The following is a 22,086-nucleotide window of genomic DNA, read 5'->3' on the forward strand; positions in this document are numbered from 1 at the left end:
CCCGACGCGGGGCTCGAACTCATGGACCGCGAGATCGTGACCTGGCTGAAGTCGGACGCTTAACCGACTGCGCCACCCAGGCGCCCCTCAGGATTTTTTTTTTAATTTCAGTGAAAAATGTCATTGGAATTTTGATAGGGATTTGAGTTGAATCTATAGATGGCTTTGAAGAGGATGGACATTTTAACAGTATTAATTCTTCTGATCCCTGAACATAGGATATCTTTCCAGTTAGCTGTGTCTTCTTCAATTTCTTTCATCGAAGCTTAAAGTTTTCAGTGTGAAGATCTTTCACCTCTCAGTTAAATGTATTCCTAAGTATTTTATTGTTTTTGGTGCTCTTGAGAATGAGATTGTTTTATTTCTTTTCATAGTTTATGGTTAGTGTATAGAAATGCAACTGATTTCTGTATGCTGATTTTGTATCTAGCAACTTTACTGAATTTGTTGCTAGTGCTATTTTTTTGATGGACTCTTTATGATTTTCTGTATAGATAATTTTATTTCTTCCTATCCAAGAATTTTTATTGATTTATTTTTATTTTTTTTGCCTGACTGCTCTGGCTAGGACTTCCAACTATGTTAAATAGAAGTGTTAAGAATGAATGTCATTGTTACGTTACTGAGCTTAGAGGAAAAGCTATCAGCTTTTCACTATTGAGTATGATGTTACCTGTGAAGCCGTCATATATGGCCTTTATTATGTTGAAGCACATTCCTTCTATACCTAATTTGGTGAGAGTCTTTATAATGAAAGGATGTTGCATTTTGTCAATTTCTGTATATTGAGATTATAATTGATTTTTGTCTTTCATTCTATTACTGTGGTGTATCACATTGATTGATTTCTGTATGTTGAAACATCCCTGCATCCCAGGAATAAATCCCACTTGTTCATGTGGCTTTTAATGCACTGCTGAATTCAGTCTGCTCATATTTTGTTGATGATTTATGCATCTATATTCATCAAGGATTTGGGCCTGTGTTTTTTTTTTCTTGTAGTGTCCTTATCTGCCTTTGGTAGCAGGGTAATACTGGCCTCATAAAATGAGTTTGGGACGTGCCTGACTAGCTCAATCGGTAGAGCATGTGACTCTTGGTCTCAGGGTTGTGAGTTTGATCTCGACGGTGGGTGTACAAATGACTTAAAAATAAAATCTTTAAGGGGCCCCTGGGTGGCTCAGTCGGTTAAGCGTCTGACTTCAGCTCAGGTCATGATCTCATGGTCTGTGGGTTTGAGCTCCACATGGGGCTCTGTGCTGACAGCTCAGAGCCTGGAACCTGCTTCGGATTCTCTTATTGCCCTCTCTCTCTGCCCCTCCCCCGCTCACACTCTGTCTCTCTCTCTCTCTCTCTCTCTCAAAAATAAACATTAAAAAATTTCTTTAACACTTTCTCACACCATTCACAAAAATAAACTCAAAATGGATAAAGGACCTGAATGTGAGACAGGAAACCATCAAAACCCTAGAGGAGAAAGCAGGAAAAAACCTTTCTGACCTCAGTCATAGCAATTTCTTACTTGACACATCCCGAAAGGCAAGGGAATTAAAAGCAAAAATGAACTACTGGGACCTCATGAAGATAAAAAGCTTCTGCACAGCAAAGGAAACAACCAACAAAACTAAAAGGCAACCAACGGAATGGGAAAAGATATTTGCAAATGACATATCGGACAAAGGACCAGAATCCAAAATCTATAAAGAGCTCACCAAACTCCACACCCGAAAAACAAATAACCCAGTGAAGAAATGGGCAGAAAACATGAATAGACACTTCTCTAAAGAAGACATCCGGGTGGCCAACAGGCACATGAAAAGATGCTCAACGTCGCTCCTCATCAGGGAAATACAAATCAAAACCATACTCAGATATCACCTCATGCCAGTCAGAATGGCCAAAATGAACAAATCAGGAGACTATAGATGCTGGAGAGGATGTGGAGAAACGGGAACCCTCTTGCACTGTTGGTGGGAATGCAAATTGGTGCAGCCACTCTGGAAAACAGTGTGGAGGTTCCTCAAAAAATTAAAAATAGACCTACCCTATGACCCAGCAATAGCACTGCCAGGAATTTACCCAAGGGATACAGGAGTACTGATGCATAGGGCCACTTGCACCCCAATGTTTCTAGCAGCACTCTCAACAATAGCCAAATTATGGAAAGAGCCTAAATGTCCATCAACTGATGAATGGATAAAGAAATCGTGCTTTATATACACAATGGAGTACTACGTGGCAATGAGAAAGAATGAAATATGGCCCTTTGTAGCAACGTGGATGGAACTGGAGAGTGTGATGCTAAGTGAAATAAGCCATACAGAGAAGACAGATACCATACATTTTCACTCTTATGTGGATCCTAAGAAACTTAACAGAAACCCATGGGGGAGGGGAAGGAAAAAAAAAAGAGGTTAGAGTGGGAGAGAGCCAAAGCATAAGAGACTCTTAAAAACTGAGAACAAACTGAGGGTTGATGGGGGGTGGGAGGGAGGGGAGGGGAGGGTGGGTGATGGGTATTGAGGAGGGCACCTTTTGGGATGAGCACTGGGTGTTGTATGGAAACCAATTTGACCATAAATTTCATATATTGAAAAAAAAATAAAACAACTATGCAAAAAAATTTCTTTAATAAAAATAAAAAAATAAAATCTTTAAAAAATGAGTTTGGAAGTGTTCACTCCTCAATTCTTGAAAGAGTTTGAAAAGAAATGGTGTTAATTCCTCTTTAAATGTTTGGTAGAATTCTCCAGTGAAACCTTCTCATCTTGGACTTTCCTTTGCTGGGAGGTTTTTCATTACTAATTCAATGTCCTTATGGGTCTGTTCAGATTTTCTATTTCTTCATAATTTAGTTTGGCACCATGTATGTGTCTAGGAATTTATCCATTTCTTCTAGGTTTTCCAATTTGTTTGCACATAACTGTTCATAATAATCTTTTATCATCCTTTACATGTCCGTTTTATCTGTTACAATGTCTTCTCTTTCATTCCTGAGTTTATTTACATGAGTCTTCTTTTTCTTTTTTTTAAGTTTATTTATTTTGAGAGAGAGAGAGAGAGAGAGAGAGAGAGAGAGAGAGAGAGAGAAAGTGGGGAAGGGGCAGAGAGAGGGAGAGACAGAATCCCAAGCAGGCTCCACACTGTGAGTGCAGAGCCTGTTGTGGGGCTCAAACTCACAAACCGTGAGATCATGACCTGAGCCAAGGTCAAGAGTTGGACACTTAACCAAGTGAGCCACCCAGGTGCCCCGAGTCTTCTTTTTCTTTTAGTCTAGCTAAAAGTTTGTCAATTTTATTTACCCTTTCAAAAAACCAGCTCCTAATTTTATTAATGTTCTTCATGGTTTTTCTGGCCTCTATTTCATTTATTTCTGCTTTGATCTTTGTTATTTCTTCCTTTTGCTCACTTTAAGCTTAGGCTGTTCCTTTTTTCCCCCTCGTTTCTTGAGACATAAAATTATTTGTGACCTTTTTTCTTTAATTTTTTTAATGTTTATTTTTGAGAGAGAGAGAGAGAGAGACAGAGTGTGAGTGGGGGAGGAGCAGAGAGAGAGGGAGACACAGAATCTGAAGCAGACTCCAAGCTCTGAGCTGTCAGCACAGAGCCTGACGCGGGGCTCAAACTCATGAACCATGAGATCATGACGTGGGCTTAACTGAGCCACCAGGCACCCCTCTGTGATCTTTCACCCTCATGTAGGCACTGATTGCTATAAATTTGCCTTGTAGAGCTGCTTTTGCTGCATCCTATAGGTTTTGGTATGATATGTCTCCATTTTCCTACATTTTAATATTTTTATATTTTCCTTTTTTTTTTTTTTACCCATCAGTGTTCAGAAATACATTGTTTAATTTCCACATATCTGTGAACGTTCCCGCTTTCCTTCTGTTACTGATTTCTAGTTTCATACCATTGTGGTTGGAAAAGATAGTTGGTATGATTTCAATCTTCTTAAATTGGCTAAGACTTGTTGTGTGACCTATCATATGATCTATCCTGGACACTGTTCCATGTGCACTTGAGAATATGTATGCCATCTGTTGGACAGAATATCCTATTTATATGTTTGTTAGGTGCATTTGGTCTAAAGTATGGTTTAAGTCCAATGTTTCCTTGTTGATTTCTGTCTCGCTGATCTATCCATTGTAACGTGGGATATGGGAGTCCCCTACTATTATTGTACTGTTGTCTATTTTTTCCTTCAGATCTGTTAGTATTTGCTAAACGTATTTAGGTGCTCTGATGTTGGATGCATATATATTTACGACTGTTATATCTTCTTGATAAATGACCCCTTTATCATTATATAATATGTCCAAACTCCTATGTTTTTTTTTGTTTTTTTTGTTTTTTTTTTTAATTTTTTTTTCAATGTTTATTTATTTTTGGGACAGAGAGATACAGAGCATGAACGGGGGAGGGGCAGAGAGAGAGGGAGACGCAGAATCGGAAACAGGCTCCAGGCTCTGAGCCGTCAGCACAGAGCCCGACGCGGGGCTCGAACTCACGGACCGCGAGATCGTGACCTGGCTGAAGTCGGACGCTTAACCGACTGCGCCACCCAGGCGCCCCCAAACTCCTATGTTTTTGTCCCAACAATGGGCTGACATTTTTCCTCTGAACACGGAACTTTCACAAAAGCTTCCGCATCTATGGGTGATTGTCTAAGACAGTGCTTTCCAGAGAGACCATGGCTGAGAGGGGCTGGAGCTGGTTCACGGACCACTGCACCAAGGTTTATATGCCTGTAACCTGATGTGCATGGTGTCAAAATTCCTCCTGGTTCCCTTGGCCTATGATGCTGAATCCCATGGTCCCCACAAAGGCACTTTTGTTTCTCACTACATTTCTAACCTACTGGTTATTTTTAACGTAATAATACATACGCCATATAATGATCATTATTTCTAAAATACTAAGAGGCTCAGATGGAAACTGCTATCAAAAGAATAAAACACAGGGGTGCCTGGGTGGCTCAGCTGGTTAAGCATCCGACTCTTAGTTTTGGCTCAGGTCACGATCTCACAGTTCATGAGGTTAAGCCCCACATCGGGCTCCATGCTGACAGTACAGAACCTGCTTGGAATTCTCTCTCTCTCCCTCTCTCTCTCTGCCCCTCCCCCACTAGCTCTGTGTCTCTCTCTCTCACTCAAAGGAAATAAACTTAAAAAAAAAGAATAAAACACAGTATGTTAACTTTCTTCATCATTCACAGTCAAATTGATCACACACACTGTTTGGTTATTCACTTCTCACTCTTGAATTTCTTGTTGAAAATTTATAGCAAATAACTCAGAAGAAACTGGGAGGAAAGGGAGTTTTGACATCCTCTTCGCCCCTGAAACTTCTCTTACCACAAGACAAAAACTGATCTTGCTGTTGACAAACACAAAGTCAGGAATATCAGTGATCTATATAAATCACTATCTTTATGGTATGAATTGTGAAATAAAACTAGGGGTCAGCAGTCTTATGACCTTGAAAAGAGGATCGGAACTAAACACTATAACAAGGGAGAATTCATTGTCAAATAGTTGTAACTGATATTCTGAGAAATTAGGTTGGGATTTTATCCCCATTAATTCCCCTCAGAGACCTAAGCATCAATAGTATTAATGGAAAATAAAAATCGAAAGCTGCCCTTGTTCTCCCTCAATCCAGCTCAGCTTTAAAGGAATGTATTTACCTCCCTGCACTCTGTTGCTAAATTCCTCGTAATCCCCAGGGGAAGCATGGTTAGATTTGGTAAAAGGAAAGGAAGTGTGGAGGGCTAGAGTTTCACTCTTTCCTCAGAAATAAAGGCACATTGTGTAGCCATCACAGATACTGCATTGTGATGATGCTTTATGGGCTCTCGGAGTATGTCCATATCTGCATTATCATCCCAGTCCCCAAAACTGTTTCAAATTAGTTCTCTTTCAGATTATCCCTAGTATTGTTCCTTTCCCTAACAGAGCTACAGAAATAGAACAACTGCCCCAGTGATATCAGAAATCACAATTCTTGGGGCGCCTGGGTGGCTCAGTTGGTGGCATGTCCGACTTCGGCTCAGGTCAAGATCTCACGGTTTGTGAGTTCAAGCCCCACATCAGGCTTGGATCCTCTGTCCCCCTCTCTCTCTGCCCCTCCCCACCTGGTGCTCTGTCTCTCAAAAATAAATAAACATTAAAAAAAAAGAGAAAGAAATCACAATTCTTAAAACACAGTAGTTACTTAGAGAGACAGAGTGTAAGTGAAGACAGTGGTTCCCAACCCCAGGTCACACATGAGAATCACCTAAGGGCGCTTTTTAAGAACAACACTTGTCTGTCTTTTTTGCCAGACCAATAAAATCAGAATCTCAGGGGGTAGGGCCCAGGCAGTAGTATATTTAAATACATTCCCTAGACAACTTTAATGGATACCCAAGCTTCATTAAGAATCAGGTTTGGGGCACCTGGGCGGCTCAGTCGGTTGAGCATCCGACTTCAACTCAGGTCATGATCTCGTGCAGGTCGTGAGTTCAAGTCCCACATTGGGCTTGCTGCTGTCAGCCTGTCAGTGCATAGCCCCTTTCAGATCCTCTGTCCCCCTCTCTCTGCCCCTCCCCCATTTGCGCTTCACCAAAAATATTTAAAAAAAAAAAGAATTCAGTTTGACAGCATATAAAAGAAACAAATAGCAATATATTAAGACAGAAGCGCTTGTTTTCTTCTGTATTAAAAATGGGTTTTTTGAAAGTCTGCCCATACTAGTACATGTATAACAGCTCCCTGGGTTCTCCAGGTCCTGCACTCAATCTGTCTTCTTGCTCTATAATCCTAGGTTGGGCTTCTGTTTTCAAGATCACTTCCTGGTCCAAGATGGCTGCTGGCACTCCAGCCATCACATTCAAGACTAGAAGGGGGAGGGAAGGAGAAAGAGCAAAAGAATGTGTGCCCCCCTTTTTGAATGGCCTTTCTGGAATTTTCCAAACACTTACACTCTATGGGTAGATATCATCATCATGTGGCCACACGTGGCTGGAATGGAGGCAGGCAAGCATAGTTTTTTGTGGGGTTTTTTTGTTTGTTTTTTTATGTTTATTTTTGAGACAGAGAGAAACAGAATGTGAGTGGGGGAGGGGCAGAGAGAGAGAGAGACACAGAATCTGAAGCAGGCTCCAGGCTCTGAGCAGTCAGTACAGAGCCCGATGCGGGGCTTGAACTCACAACTATGAGATCATGACCTGAGCCGAAGTTGGATGCCCAACTGACTGAGCCACCCCGGTGTCCCAAGTGTAATTTTTAACAGGACTAAAGGTGTTTTTATTTTATTTTATTTTATTTTATTTTATTTTATTTTATTTTATTTTATTTTATTTTATTTTATTTAAATCCAAATTAGTTAAGGACTAAAGATTCTGTTGCTAACAAAGAAGTTGCAAATGGAATTTGGGAAGGCAACTTGTAGACTCTGGCACAGCTGAATAAATCAACAACACAGCTCAGACTCTCTACATTCCATCTTGCTCCCTTTTGCTTGAATCAACCTCACTGTTGTATGGCGCCCCAAACTGTTACCAGCCTCAGAAGATGAAAGCGACAGGAAACACGAAGCTCTAACACTCCATTATCTTCCGCCATGGTTGAATCAACTGAAGACACCAAACCACATGCACCAGCGGGGTCTGTTGTCTACGATGTCACAATGGAATCAGTTAGCTTCAGAGACTGGGTTTAAGATCAAGGGACATACATTCAGTGCACAATACCCATCCCCTTCTGGGTAAGGTACACATCAAGTCAGGTTTTTTTAACCCAAGCCTAGGCTAAAAATAGACACCGAGGTTCTTTTACATCACATTGAATAGCAGGTATACAAAGACGCAGTCACTCTTGAAATATAAATCACCCAATTTTCTTACATATATTTGACCTTGAGGCCATTCTTATAGACTTTGTGTGTGATCGAGCAGCTAAAGCAAGATGCTTTTCAATAATGGGCAGAACCATGTTGCACAGAAAGTAGGTCACCGCAAACTTCCTATTTTAGTGTCCCACTACCTACTTTATGCAGCTTGCCCTGAACTTCTCTCCTTATCCCATAACCACCTAGGCCCCCCGTGGCCTCATGCTGCCCACAGCCTAGGGTCCCAAATCATAGCATCCTCATTGCAAACTGGCTGACTCCAAATCCCCCACCCCCAACTGCCAATTTTTCAGACCATCCTAGAGGATGTACACTATTGCTTCATGGTGACAATGGCAGTGTTAGTAAGACAAACTGGAGAGCATATCCAGTGATGCCCCTTCTAGGTGATGCCTGCAGGAAATGTGTATCTATTTGAGACTCCTTTAAGGGGTATAATGAGCTGAATTGTGTCCCCCGACCCCCAACTCATATGTTGGTGTCTTAACCCCCCCAGTACCTCGAATGTGACGTTTGAAGACAGGATCTTGAAAAAGGTAATTAAGTTGAAACGAGGTCATTAGGGTGGGCCCTAATTAAATATAACTAGTGTCCTCATAAGACAAGATTAAGGCATACATAGGTACAGACAGAAGACCACGTAAAAACACAGGGAGAAGATGGCCATCCATGGACTGAGGAGAGAAGCTTCAAAAATAAATCAACCCTGCTGACACCTTAATTTCAGACTTCTAGCTTCCAGAACTGAGAAGATTAATTTCTGTTGTTTAAGCCATGAACTCTATCATGGCAGGTCTAGCAAACAAATATGAGGGTGACTAAGTTTTTCAAATGGCACCAATTTTTGGATTGGTGTTAAGCCCCACTGAGATCATACCAGTTACCAGTTATCTCCTTTGCATGCAGGCAGGCCTATACTGTCAACTACAAAGTCTTATATTTCTAATGGACCTTAAAAAAAAAAAAAAATGGAGCACCTGCCTGGCTCAGTTGGTAAAGCATGTAACTCTTGATCTCAGGGTAATGAGTTTAAGCCCCATGTTGGGCAGTAGAGTTGACTTTAATTTTTTTTTATGTTTATTCTTTTTTTAATTTTTTTTCTTAACATTTATTATTAAGAGACAGAGAGAGACTGAGCGTGAGCAGGGGAGGAGCCAAGAGAGAGGGAGACACGGAATCTGAAGCAGCTCCAGGCTCTGAGCTGTCAGCACAGAGCCCGACGCGGGGCCCGAACTCACAAACCGCGAGATCATGACCTGAGCCGAAGTCGGACGCTTCACCGAGTGAGCCACCCAGGCGACCCTATGTTTATTCATTTTTGAGAGAGAGAAAGAGACAGAGTGTGAGCGGGGGAGGGGCAGAGAGAGAGGGAGACACAGAATCCGAAGCAGGATCCAGGCTCTGGGCTGTCAGCACAGAGCCCGATGTGGAACTCAAACTTGTGAACCACAAGAACATGACCTGAGCTGAAGTCGGATGCTTAACCAACTGAGCCACCCAGGTGCCCCTAGAGTTGACTTCAAAAAAAAAATCTATAATTCGAGGGGTGCCTGGCTGGCTCAGTCAGGTAAGTATCCAACTCTTGACTTCGGTTCAGGTCATGATCTTGTGGTTTGTGGGTTTAAGCCCCACGTCGGCTCCACGCAGTGGTGCAGAGCCTGCTTGGGATTCTCTCTCTCTCCCTTTACCTCTCTGAAAAATAAATAAATAAACTTAAAAACAATCTATAATTTGAACAACAAAAGAAAGCAGTACTATGTTCTAGCACAAAGCATAAAATAGTCACTCATGAGTTCATACAGGGAGAAATAAATGGCTGAATGAATGAACGATGGAGAATAGTCCAAAATCCCATGCAGAAGAATTCTAGATGAGGTAGATACTCTGCCCTCAAGGAAATGGAGCATGACCCTGTAGTCCTTAACCGTGGATACTGCATAATAACTTCCTTCCAAGAGTACTTTAGGGAAAGGGGAAGAAGAGAATAACTTCCAAGTGGAGAAACCTCACAAACACTACCTCAGCCTGGTAATCAAGGCCCATGTCAACAGTGAAAGGCCATGTTTACCTTATGCACCACTGACAGGATATGATGAGAATGATACCTTACTTCTGTCGTCACCCGCCTAAAAACCCATAATGCCAGTTGATGTATGACTAAAATATCCAACAACCCCCAAATCCCAATTGAAGGGTGATGTAAAAATACCTGATAGACCTTGGGGCACCTGGGTAGCTCAGTAGATTAAACATCCGACTTCGGCTCAGGTCATGATCTCATGAGTTCAAGCCCCGTGTCGGGCTCTGTGCTGATAGCTCAGAGCCTGGAGCCTGCTTCAGATTCTGCGTCTCCCTCTCTCTCTGCCCCTCACCTGCTTGCACTCTGTCTCGTCTCACAAATAAACAAACATTAAAAAAAAAAAAAACCTGATAGTCTTCAAAACTGTCAAGGTCATCAAAACCAATGAAAGTCTGGGGCGCCTAGGTGGCTTAGTCAGTTGAGCATCTGACTCTTGATTTCAGCTCAGGTCATGATCTCACAATTCGTGAGTTCAAGCCCCACATCAGGCTCAGCGCTGACAGCACAAAGCCTGCTTGGGATTCTCACTCTCTGCCTCTCCCATGCTCGCTCTATCAAAAATTTAAAAATCAAAAAATTAACCTTAAAAACAAGATAAGTCTGAGAAACTGTGCCAAGAGGAGCCTATGGAGCGGTGAACACAAAATATAATGTGTATCTTGGATGAGATCCTAGAACAGAAAAGAGGACGGTAGGTAAAAGCTAAGGAAGGCTGAATAAAGTATAAAGGTCAGGTAATTAAAAAAAATAGTAATAACCTATAGACAAATGTGCCCTATAGACTCTCCACAAGTCCGATTCCTTTCTTCACCATCGTGGAGACCCTCCGGACCTGCTGGAGTCCTGGCTGACTGCAGAGCAGGTGGAGGAAGGCAGCTCAGGCAGTTATAAAGGAGGAGAGAGCACTGCAGTCTATGTGCCACAATGGAGATCAGCCCCACACGGTGATCCGAGGCAACAGCATGGTGGGCATCGGTGCTGAAATTAAACAACAGCATACAACACAAAGGCAGGTCACCCAAAGAAGGCCCACTGGCCACCCATTCAGCACCATTCCCTTGGTGAATTCTCGTCTGCCCTGGGTCAGCTCTCAGCCTTACAGGTTCAGCAACTACTCCATCAGTATCTTGAAGTCAAACTCAGGGATGCTGACTCATCCCAACTAAACATCAGTGAATATGATATAGAAAAACAAAATGCCACGTTGTCAGGCAAACCCAACACGCTGGGCTTGATGGGGTGTGGCCTGGGAGTCTGCATTTTTTTAAACTTTATTTACTTTGAGAGATAGAGTGTGAGCGGGGGATGGGCAGAAAAAGAGAGAGAGAGGGAGAGGGAGAGACAGAATCCCAAGCAGGCTCCACATGGTCAGCACAGAGCCCAACACAGGGCTTGAGATCACAAACTGTGAGATAATGACGTGAGCCAAGATTAAGAGTCAGACACTCAACCGACTGAGCCACCCGGATGCCCCAACAGTATGCGTTTCTAACAAGCTCCCAGGTATGTCAATTCTCTTGGCCCATGGACCACATTCTGAATAGCAAGGGTGTATACAAGCTACGTAGGAAACCAAAGCATCAGATTTTATTGGTGGGCTGAATGTGAATAAATCAGATCATGGGAGAAGTTGACCACCTGACTCCTTAACGCCATCAGGCTTCGGCTGCCTGATGTGTCCACGTCCATGGTAGAGAGACACCCACTGTGATGCCCAGGGGTTGTTCATTATCCTTGGCAATTTGGCCTTTCCCCTGATGGGGTCTGCATAAGTACCACCTACTTACAGCTCCAGAGACCCTTCTCATCTACATTTCCACACTTAATCCTCTCCTCCTACCTCCGGTGGGAGCAACAGATTCTTGACAGACGCAAATGACATGCCTGCCATTCATTTCTCAGCTGGTTTTGCAGACCTAGGAGCCATTGCCTCCAAAGGAACTTGATAAATCTTTGCACTGACCTCGTGTGTATCACTTTCCTAGTTCTCTCTCTAAAGAAATGTTACTTCTCTTCGTCTTAATGGAAAAGGGGAAACACCACACTTATCCTGTGGCCACGATAGAAAGGATTCTCATTCCTCAGCTATTTATGGAACCACAACTGTGTGCCAAGCACACGTTAGGCCCCAGGGACACAGTGGTGAGCAAAAGCAGACCAGATTCCAGCCCTCATGCCAGGAGGCCCTCTGAGGAAAGCAGTGGACTTTCTGTCATTAGAACAGCTACACAAAACGTTTCACCTTACAAACGTCTACTTTCCCCTTTTGGCCAGCTTCAATCTCTTCAGACCCTCGGTTTTAACAGGCACTCCATGCCATACTACAAACTGCATTCAACAGCATCTTCCCTGGTTCCATGGTCTGGACTGTTACATCCACGTGGCCATGCAAAAACCCCAAAATAACCTCCCATCAATTTCTGCCAGGTCAAATCAAAGCATATTGGAAGAGACAACCATCCAGAAACCTTATACCAGTCAAAGGAGAGCAGGCAATGAAAACTCATGTAACCACTTACAGTTTATGAATAAGCAAGTTTCTAACAGATTGCTCTAGCAAGGAAGTAATGATTCCATTTCGTTCATTCAGCCACTTCGACACATGCCTACCAAGGGAAAACCCTGCTCAGTGGGTGGTTCTCAAAGTCCAGCATGCAAAAGAATCATCTGGAAGGTCTGTTTCTAATGCAAATTCCAGGGTCTCACTCCCCCTATTCCCCTCTCACCCCACCTCCTCCTACTAGAGTCCCATGGTCGGATTCAGCAGGCTGGGCTAAGGCTTATAAATCTGCATTTTGGGAGCACCTAGGTGGCTCAGTCGGTTAACTGTGTGACTTTGGCTTAAGTCATGATCTCACTGTTCAGGAGTTTGAGCTCCGCAGCGGTCTCTGTGCTGAGAGCTTGGAGCTTGGAGCCTGCTTCGGCTTCTGTCCCCATCTCTCTGCCCCTCCTCTGCTCATGCTCTTTCTCTTTCAAATATAAAACATAAAAAAAAAATTTAATAAAAAAATAAATCCACATCTTCAACACACACCCCAAAGATTCTGAGAAATAGTGACTTAAGTTTGATTCTCGATGTTAGTGGATTTCAACCGTGGTTCACATTCGATTTCTGTGAGAGGATATAAAAAGAAAATAGAAGAGTCCTCATGCCTGTACACCAAGACCCCAAAACAATCAAATCAGAAAGTCAAGCGTATGAGACACAGCCATCAATGTTTCCTCAAATTTTGGGGTAATTATTTAGTGTTTCCAGGTGATACTGTATGTCTGGGCTGTTTGATATCAGATTCCAAGTCCCTCCCTGAAGATTCTGATTCAGCAGGTCTGTCTGAGGCAAGACCCTGAGTCTGTATGTCTAACAAGTACCCTCTGGGTGATTTTTATACTGGGGTTTGAGAAATGAATCTATCTTAGCTGAGTCAGAAACTCTCAGCCCCCGGGAAGGCTGCTCCAATGGAGCTTTTGAGTACGGTTTTGGAGCCCTCATTCCATGCATCTATTGGCCTGGGTTTTCCCAAAGGTAGAGAGAGAGGAATTCATCTTACTTGATGCTTCCTAGCAATGAAAGCCCACTGCTTTATACCACAGTGACCTCGTTAGCCTCACTTCTTACTAATATAGCAGGATGTTTCTCCCACTTACTTAGACTATGTACCAGGCACGTGGTCTTAACAGCACCTAATACAGTAACTAATTTAATGTTCATGACAACGTTACGAGAAGGAACTCTTCTTAGTGCTAATCTAAGAGTAAGGAAATTGAGGCATAGAGGTTAAGCAGATCACGTAAGCTCCCAAAGTCACCTGGAGGACGAGTTTGGACCCAAATAGCTGAGAACCAAGGTCCACTCTCCCACCCATAATGCTGTAATGGCGCTCACCAAACAAGAGTTGAAGAGCCTACTTGCACATCACTTGCTGTCAGAAAAAGGGCACAGAAAGGATCAAATCAGGGAAGCTAATGTTTATCGAATCCCCACCTGTGTTCCAAGTGCTAGGCTAAGAGCTTCATGCATATCACTGCATCTAGTCCAAGACTCAGATATCATCCCTACTGTCATGGGCACACTAGGTATACTACCTTCCTCAATAGTGGGAAGTTAACATTTGAAGAGCATTGTGCAAGGGGCGCCTAGGTGGCTCAGTCGGTTGAGCGGCTGACTTCGGCTCAGGTCACGATCTCGCGGTCCGTGAGTTCGAGCCCCGCGTCGGGCTCTGGGCTGATGGCTCAGAGCCTGGAGCCTGCTTCCGATTCTGTGTCTCCCTCTCTCTCTGCTCCTCCCCCGTTCAGGCTCTGTCTCTCTCTGTCCCAAAAATAAATAAACGTTGAAAACAAAAATTAAAAAAAAAAAAGAGCATTGTGCAAAAACAACAACAACAAAAACAAAAACAAAAACAAAAAAAACACATAAAGCAGCCAAAGAACGCTTCAAAGGGATCTGGCAGGCTGGACACGAAGAATGAGCCATGGGAGGGAGTGGGAGGTGTTGGGCTAGAGGAAGCTGAGCGCAGGGTGACCAGGACTGGCTGTGGAAGGAGGAGGCGTGGGGAGCTTTGGCTCAGAGAAAGGACGGGGCTGCCTGAGGTCCTGGGAAGGGAGAAGAGTTTCACTCAGACATTCTGCTTCTCAGGGCAGATCTTAACAAGTCAGGACAAATGGTGAGGTCCATCCACTCAGAAATAACATGACACAACACTGCCTTTAAAGAGGAGCCGATGCCTCCAACTACTGCGAGGAAACGCAGAGGCGATTTCTTCTGTCCTGCCTGAGACTTCTCCCTGCGTAGCAAGCGGTACCGGAGGGAGAAAGGGGTGCAAATCCAGCGCCTTTAACCCTGAGAACTTTAAGGATTTGGCAAGTGGCACACGTTGCGTGTTTCTTGAGGGAAAACAGTGGCAAGGGGCTGAGAAGCACCACCTTTTTCCGACCTCTGTTCGGGGATATCACGTGATGCCAGTCCCAAGCAGCACATCTAAGAAGAGCCACGAGGAAATCTGCCTGGCCTCCAGGGTTCCAGACATCCAGTGCTACCTGCCAGGTCACAGGGCACACGCTGAGTGAGGTCTTGGAACTCTGTGCTGAACAGCTAAACAGAAAGGGTCTAAAAGACACCAGGACTCAGGCACACAGACAAATTCCAATGAGAGGTCCAGGAGGTCTGGTAAAGAACGTACCCAATGGCATGAGCATTCCAGATACACAGCTCTGATTCTAGAATATGAGCTACGCAGTCTTTTTATGTGGGCTATGGACAGCCCTGAGCCCAAAGACATTAACTGGAACTGAAAAAGGCAGGCAAACTTCTGCAGGTGAATGAATCCCACCCTTAACTGCAGCAGGGATGGAAATGCTAGGGTTTCCATGAAAGATGTGTTCCCATTCAAGGCCAAGAACAAGCGAGTTAGGTACAAGAGAGTCACAGAATCCCAGGAGTGAGGAGAGTAGATAAGGAGACAAAGTGTAATAAAGTCTACAAGAAGGTCCAAAGGACAAAAAAAGCAATGCAATGATTTTCATTGAAGGCAATAAATCACACGAATAAATGAACATTTAAGCGATGCTATCCTTCATTCCTGCTTCATTGAGCTCCCACCATGATTTGTCAGCAAGTTTGCAAAACAAGCATTACCAATAGAAAAAGAAAAAAGGAAAAAAAAAGCCTGATTGACTGATTGAGGAGTTTATCATTTTTGGAAACTTCCACTATGTGTTTTATTTGCCCTGGGCATCTAAAGCTGAGCAGACCACATGTGTCACACAAACCAGAATTAATGGCTCAAGTTTTCTTGTATTTTTACTTCCCGGATCCAAGAAATAGTAGCTGAGGACATCTATAATTTAACATTGTTTCAAGGCAGACTGCACTCACATTTCCCATCTTTAATATGTTCCATTTAAAATCCATACCTACTGGGGAGCCTGGGTGGCTCAGTCGGTTGAGCGTCTGACTTTGGCTCAGGTCATGATCTCACAGTTTGTGGGTTCAAGCCCCACGTCGGGCTCTGTGCTGACGGCTCAGAGCCTGGAGCCTGCTTTGGATTCTCTGTCTCCTTCTCTCTCTGTCCCTCTCCTGCTTGCTCTCTCTCTCTCTCTCTCTCTCTCTCTCTCTCAAAAATAAATAAACATTAAAAAAATTTAAAGGGGTGCCTGGGTGGCTCAGTCAGTTAAGCATCTGACTTCAGCTCAAGTCATGATCTTGCGGTTTGCGAGTTCAAGCCCCACGTCGGGCTCCGTGCTGACAGCTCGGAGCCTGGAGCCGGCTTCGGTTTCTGGGTCTCCCTCTTTCTCTGTCCCTCCCCCGTTCATGATTTGTCTCTCTCTGTCAAAAATAAATAAAGATTAAAAAAATAGTAGTAAAATAAAATCCATACCTATTGTTTTCTCTTTGTGCATCGCAAGGTCATAATCTCCTTTATGCGCTGTCCTGAGAATGACTTCTTTATGGGCAAACCACGCACGGCCTGCTTGCACCCCACAAAGCCTTCGAAGCTGACCACACCACCAAATGTGTAGCACGTTCTCAGACACACCCAATGAAAGCCAAGCCTGTTGTTTCTAAGAATTATTTGTGCATGCCCATGAGCACAAATGAAGTGAATTCCCCCCACCCCCGCCAAAAAATGTTTCGTAAACACCTATCAGCGTAAGGAAACGGCACACTGGACAAAAACCTACGAGAGCAAACTGCACCGGCTATCATGGGGGCGGGGGGACTCTGTCTAGTGTTCTCACCCGCTATGCCTCATGTTCTGCATGGAATATCACAAAGCCTCCGTAAACGCTGGTGAGAAGAACGGAAGTCGCCTGAAGTAAAAACAGGATTTATGTGCATTTGTGAACCGTCCTTGCCTAAAACCGCAAACGAAGATTCGACTCTGATTAGGCTGTCAAGCAAACACTTACACGTCCCTCTACATTCACATTCACCTGGCACTGACCCCGTACTTGGCTGAAAGGAAGACACGTAGACAGCCACCTGACTTAACGACACTGACGCTCATCTAGGAAGCTCTGCGGCCCAGCGTGGTGTTGGAACTCCCACCCAGTATCACGGAGTCATAAGGCACAGTCTCCTAGGAAATGTCTTGGCCTTTCTAAGACTCGTTTCTCTCCTCAATGTGACAGGATTACCTTAAAAACTTCGTATGGAGGGGCGGGCTCAGTCGGTTGAGTGACTGACTTCGGCTCGGGTCATGATCTCACAGCTCGTGAGTTCGAGCCCCGAGTGGGGCTCTGTGCTGACAGCTCGGAGCCTGGAGCCTGCTTCGGATTCTGTGTCTGCCTCTCTCTCTACCCCTCCCTCACTCATGCTCTCTGTTTCTCAAAAATGAATAAATGTTAAAAAAAAATTTTTTGGGGGGGGGCGCCTGGGTGGCTCGGTCGGTTAAGCGTCCAACTTCAGCTCAGGTCATGATCTCACAGACCGTGAGTTCGAGCCCTGCATCGGGCTCTGGGCTGATGGCTCAGAGCCTGGAGCCTGCTTCCGATTCTGTGTCTCCCTCTCTCTGACCCTCCCCCGTTCATGCTCTCTGTCTCTCAAAAATGAATAAATGTTAAAAAAAATTTTTTTTAATTCCTATGGAAACTGAATATGGTTGACAGTAGCTAACGCTTATTGTTTATTATTTGCCAGAACTGCACTAAATGATATGTACATCTTTCCTATATTTATGTCATATACATATATAGTCTCATCTAATCCGCCCAACAACCCTGTGATTATTGATTCCATTCTACAGATGAAGACATCTAGACAATTAGCTAGTTGGTCCAGGTCACATGTAGCAACCAGCAAAACCAGGATGGAAATGAAATGCAGGTAGTCTGGCCCCAAAGCCAGTGCCCCTGACCACTCTGCCATACGTGCATATGGGCCTGGATGTTCTCTAGGCCCAGAAGATAAAGTGACAATATTCGTTCTTACCCCTCAGGAGATGAGCTGGGTGTCTGGAGTACTAAAGGGATAATTTTTTTTTTAATGTTTGTTTATTTTTGAAAGAGAAAGTGTGAGCAGGGGAGGGAGAGAGAGGGGGACAGAGGATCCAAAGCAGGCTCCATGCTGACAGCAGACAGCCCAACGTGGGCCTCGAACTCACAATGAGATCATGACCTGAGCCAAGGTCGGATGCTTAACTGACTGAGTCACTCAGGAGCCCCACAGATAATTTTTAAGTTATATACCCTTATGTGTTCCTTGAACTTTATGAATATATTCCCTGTTCAGAAAAATAATATACTAAAAAGAGGTTTTTTGAACACTAAAGTTGGTACAAGAGTCGACAAAAATCAGTAATAATACTATCCCTTATGTAAAGAGGGGAGTGTCCTTTCCACAATTTAAAACTTAAAGCATTATGAAGTCTTACAATCACACAAAGGCCCACCCAGGAGCCTGCTTAAAACACGCTGAAGTTTCTAAAATAATCGTTGCATTGATTCTTCAGGCCTCTTGTTTTCCACTCACAAAGGTTTCACTGACTGTGCCAGGAGGGCATCCCACGCAGGGCCTTTGCACTTGCCATTTTCCCTGCCAGGACCCTTCCTCTCCTGTTCATTCAGAGGCTCCTCCCTCACCTGCCTCCTTCAGGTCCACGCTCAAGTATCATCTCAATCACACTCTTTAAAAAACTGCAATCCCTTTATCTTGTCCCCATAGCACAGATCCCCATCTGATGACACATTCTGTGTTTACGTATTTATTCTATGGTCTGTCTCCCAACCCAGACCCTTAGAAGGTCAGCTCCCTGAGAGCCGGGATTTTTATCTCCTCAGTTCATTGCTATTTTCCCCTGCTCTGAGAAGAGTAAGATAGGTAGACCTTCATTTCATTGTTAAATGAAAAAATTGACTGCGGCCCGGGGACTCTTCCTGTGTTGAACATTTTGAAATTCTTTTTTTTTTTTTTTTAAGTTTATTTGCTTTGAGAGGGAAAGGGAATGCACAAGCAGGAGATACACAGAGAGAGAGGGAGACAGAGAGAATCCCAAGCAGGCTCCACGCTGTGAGTGCAGAGACCCATATGGGGCTCGAGCACCACAAACTGTGAGATCATGACCTGAGCCCAAATCCAAAGTCAGATGTTTAACCAACTGAGCCACCCAGGCGCCCCTAACATTTTGAAATTCTTAATTTAAGTACATATCACATTTATTTTACGGGGCTAGCTTCAACAAAGAGTGAGGACTGACCTACATAGAATTTTAAGAAAGTCCAAAGTGTCACAACGTCTACAAATTCATTCTTTGGGGTTTCTCTTCCAAAGCTCTTTTAAACTCGAAAAAGGGGTGTGTCACAGCAAGTTTGCTGATTTGAAGGGAGCTGGCAGAAGGGGAAATCCACAGAAGCTGAATTCAGACTGTGGGTCTCCGTGCCAACCTGTCCGGCAAGTTCCTTAACCATCCCACATCCAAGCTTCTTAACCAATAAAAAGTTGGTAATTGTAACAGTGCTTAACTTATAAACATGTTGTGAGGCTTACATTGGTTTCAGTGAGGGTAAGTTTAGGTATGAGCTAAGCTCTTGGTAAACTGTTAAAATGTAATATATGGGCTCAGAAAATTGGTAAACTGTTAAAATGTATTATATGTGCTAAGTAAATGTAACATAAAGAAACGTTCCTCTCCACCTTACCACCAAAACAGTAAAAATTAAGTGAAATTTAAAGAATAGAACAGAAAGTCAAATTTGATAGAAAATATAAACTTAAAATGTCACTTAAACAACTAATGTCAAGTCCCTGGGCTTTGCATTTTTAAGGATTCCAAAGCAAAGTAACAAAATCTAAAGAAAATAGTGCAGTGTGGCTGCCAAAGGGCACAAATTAAGAATTTGCAGATGAGAGAGAAGTGCCTGGGTGGCTCAGTGGGTTAAATATCTGACTCTTGATCTCAGCTCAGGTCTTGACCTCAGGGTCGTAAGTTCAAGCCCTGTGTTGGGGTCTGCACTGGGCATGAAGCCTACTTAAAAAAAACAAACAAACAAAAAAAAAAACGAGGGGCACCTGGGTAGCTCAGTCGATTAAGCGTCTGACTTCAGCTCAGATCATGATCTCGTAGTTCATGAGTTCGAGCCCAGTGCCAGGCTCTGTACTGACAACCTCAGAGCCTGGAGCCTGCTTTGGATTCTGTGTCTCCCTTTGTCTCTAATCCCTACCCACTTGTGCTCTGTCTCTCTTTGTCTCAAAAATAAACAAACATAAAATTTTTTTTTTAATTCCAGCAAGGGGAAAAAAAAGAAGCTTTTAAGACAGCACATTTTTTTTTAACAGAGCACATTCTATCAGAGGAAGTCATAACAACCTCCAGAGGCCACTCAGACAAAAACCCAGTGGAAACAAGCATTTACTGAACTTCAGTGAAGAAGCATCACTTGTTTGTTGATAAAATAAAAATGAATGAAAAATCTAAATTCTCAGGGCACCTGGGTAGGTTGAGCAATTCTCAGGGCACCTGGGTAGGTTGACATGAGATCTCATGTCGTGATCTCACTGTTCATGGGATCAAGCCCAGCATTGGGCTCTGCGCCAACAGCAAAGAGCCTGCTTGGGATTCTCTCTCTCTGCCCCTCCCCCACTAGCGCACACATGCACTCTCTCTCTCAAACAAATAAACGTTAAAAAAATTGAAGTTTTCTTGCTGCCGTTTTTACCCTTGGAATTTTAAAAGTATACAATCTTGGGGCGGGCACCTGGCTGGCTCAATTGGCGTAGTATGTGGCTTGTGATCTCAGGGTCGTGAGTTCTAGCCCCACATTGGTCTCAGAGATTATTTAAGGAAAATTTTAAAATAATAATAAGTATACAATCTTCTAGAAGCCAGTCAACCTTCCTTTAAAGGGTATGGAGGAACTGACAGATGTTCAACCATCATTAAATCCTTTATGTTTTGCCTTACAAAAGCAGGGCCTGTGAGACTGAGATCCGTGTGCCTGCACAACTCCCTCACTTTATAGAGACAGAAACTGATACAAGCAACTTAAATGGTTTTGTTGGCTCCCATGTTCATTCCTTACAAACGGACACCAGACTCTGTTTCATTTAATGTGGAAATTACGTTCTTGAGGAAAAAATCACTTTCCTCTTTAGCCCAAAGGAATTAAAACACTGGATTAAAGGGTTAAATAAATAACCTGGATTACCTTCTTAGGGTTTTTCATCAGAGGCTTCTAAAGCTCCTTACTATTTCAGTCAGGGTTTTTCATTATGAGGGGAAGGAATAGACTTTTTCTCCCTCACAAGTTGAAAATCCAGAGGCTTCTACTTTAACATATATTCAGGTTATGATTGTACATCTCCCTTGGGGTTGCCACTAGACCCTGTATATGTAAATGTAAGAGACTCATCCGAAACAATATTTTCTTACCTTTATTGTGACTGTACATAAAACCATCCCCATCTTGAAATGACAAACTTTGACCCTCTTTTGGAGAGACATTCCTGCCTCAAAACTGAATGCATTATCCCTTTAACCTTCAAATCATTCAGTGATCAGCATCACATATACTGGAAGAAATGCCAATAAATTCAAAGGAAGATGATTTAACAGTAGTAAAACAACCATGGGGCACCTGGGTGGCTCAGCTGATTGGGCATCTGACTTCAGCTCAGGTCATGATCTCACCGTCTGTGGGTTGGAGCCCTGCATTGGGCTCTGTGCTGACAGCTCAGAGCCTGGAGCCTGCTTCAGATTCTGTGCCTTCCTCTCTCTGCACCTCCTCCGTGCTCGCTCTCTCTCTCTCTCTCTCTCTCTCTCAAAAATAAACATTAAAAAAAAATTTTTTAAGGAAAATTCCAGGGACACCTGGATGGCTCAGTCAATTGAGCATCTGACTTCGGCTCAGGTCATGATCTCACAGTTCATGGGTTCAAGCCCCACATTGGGCTCTGTGCTGACAGCCTGGAGCCCGGAGCCTGGAGCCTGCTTCAGATTCTGTGTCTCCCTCTCTCTCTGCCCCTCCCTCACGCACACTCTGTCTCTCTTGCTCTATCAAAAATTAAAAAAAAATAAACATAAAAAATTAAAAAGAAAAAAAGAATAATAAAACAACCTACAGGAAGCAAATGATAAAACTAACACCCAGAGTGATAATTCCCAAGTGTTCATGTACCATTT

General features: G+C 43.5%; 1 protein-coding gene and 1 non-coding gene across 2 annotated transcripts in view; one reads left to right on the top strand and one right to left on the bottom strand.

Annotated features, from left to right (window-relative positions):
* The window catches only part of RNF144B (ring finger protein 144B), a 186,521-nt gene that overhangs the window by 111,286 nt on the left and 53,149 nt on the right, over positions 1 to 22,086 (bottom strand). The window lies entirely within an intron of this gene.
* On the top strand, positions 15,894 to 15,978 carry TRNAQ-UUG. Its single transcript has one exon. It is a non-coding gene; the product is annotated as a tRNA-Gln (tRNA).

This window comes from Felis catus, chromosome B2 (assembly GCF_018350175.1).
Source record: "Felis catus isolate Fca126 chromosome B2, F.catus_Fca126_mat1.0, whole genome shotgun sequence".
In the NCBI taxonomy this organism is placed as follows: domain Eukaryota; kingdom Metazoa; phylum Chordata; class Mammalia; order Carnivora; family Felidae; genus Felis; species Felis catus.